This window comes from Muscardinus avellanarius (assembly GCF_963383645.1).
Source record: "Muscardinus avellanarius genome assembly, chromosome: 5".
Classification (NCBI taxonomy): Eukaryota; Metazoa; Chordata; class Mammalia; order Rodentia; family Gliridae; genus Muscardinus; species Muscardinus avellanarius.
In genome coordinates, this window is record NC_137790.1 from 30,731,177 (window position 1) to 30,732,947 (window position 1,771).

A 1,771-nucleotide genomic window follows, 5' to 3' on the forward strand; every position below is an offset into this window, starting at 1 on the left:
AAGATTCTGAAACATAAATTATTAGCTATTTTATATTTCCATTTCAATAACTTTACTATAAGAGTTATTATGCATATAATTTTAAGTCCCAAATTCACAACTATTTCCACATTAAGTTAAAGCTTCATGCTCATGATAACAAGCATCTTACTGATGCCAAATTTTAGTAATGATTTTACACCAATCCATGCAGAAACATAAGATAATGCAAGAGTCAGATGAGGACCATTAATGCACAGATAATATATACACACTGGCCAAAAGAACTAAAGAAATTAAAAAAAAAACTACAAACAGACATCAAGAACAGCTCTCAACTATTAACACCCAAGTTCCTTTCTTTAAGTAAATTTCTCAACAGAGACATATTAAACATTTTAATTTCTATCCTTCCCATAGCCTTTCCCACCCCAGCTCCCAAACTACACTACTAGGGATAAGTATAATGTTATGTGGGCAGAAATTTACAGATAACCATTTCAACCTCGAGCATGGAGCTGAAGACATTTTTATTTAAACTTCAGTTACTGTGCACTGTCCGTCAGGCCTTCTAGATCTGATACTCACTGTTCTAGCCCCTGCTACTGATCTATCAGAAATTGATCTATCAGATACTGTCTGATTTGCATTAGGAACCAAATGTCTTTGTTGGGTCAAGGAGTGCTGTGCAACAATCACAGATACATCCTCACTATCACTACTGGCGTCTGACTCAGTTTCTTCAATGGAGGTGTCTGGTACCCTGCCCAAAGATGGTGATTCATGATCTTCTTTTCCTTCCTCCCTGTGACTCCTTTCAGCTATGCTGTCTCCACTCGGTTGTAAGTGAGCAAAAGAGTCTTCCAGAGAAGTGCCTGCATCAGGGGACGGTGTTGCAGGCCTGGTTAACTGACCATCCATTGATGTTAGGGGCCTTACAGAAGACAGTGGCGGCTGAACAGAAGCTCCACTCTGTGCTGATATGCTGTCCGCTCCATCGGCAGAGCTCTCTCTTGCTAGGTTTACAGCCTTCAAGTCACAGTCCAGCCTAAGTCCAGCTACTCCCTTCTTTGGTATACCTATTATATTTCACTTAATCTTCCTGTGACGTCCATGTCCATTTCTCCTATATTGAACCATATTTTCAAGATCAGCAACATATAGAAACTCAGCGATTGACATTTCAGTATTCTTTTTACCTTTGGAAAAAGCATCTTCCAGTTCTCTACTAGTACGCTCCTCATACTGCCACCATCCATTTCTTCCTTCATAATACCATGCCTATTCACCATTTCCTCTACTTGCTGCCTTGAGTTCTTCTGTTGACAAGAACGATGGCTTGTCAGGGAAGTCCTCAGGAATTTCTTGTCGACAAAGGGCACATCACTTTCCCAGCCATAAGGCTCCTTTTACACACAGAGCAGAAAACATGCTTACAGGGCCGACTGACTGGGTGAACACAAGTTTGCAGACAAATGGCACAGTCCGGAATAATTGGAGAAGGTGCAGTATTAGAACAGGACTCATTCGCTTTCCTGTTCGTAGGAAGCATATTTATTGAGTGATCAATTTCACCACAGCCAGCCATCATTTCTATTACAGATCCCACAGATGCCTGCCACAGAACTAAAACATCATCTTCATCAGCAGCCAGTCAGCTTGCAGTATTTTCTCTTCCACTGCTGGTTCATTCTTTGTGCTCTCCGGCCAAGGTCTGGGCCGCCTTGCAGTCTTTTCTCTTCGGCCTCCGAGCCCGGAGCCATGGGTGTGCACCGCCTTATATTTTCTTTTG

At 41.8% G+C, this 1,771-nt stretch overlaps 1 pseudogene across 1 annotated transcript; it reads right to left on the minus strand.

Moving 5' to 3' along the window:
• Positions 1-513: 513 nt before the first annotated feature.
• LOC308263738 (E3 ubiquitin-protein ligase RNF146-like) lies at positions 514-1,570 on the minus strand (annotated as a pseudogene). Its single transcript has one exon. The product of its transcript is annotated as an E3 ubiquitin-protein ligase RNF146-like (transcript).
• Positions 1,571-1,771: the final 201 nt, after the last annotated feature.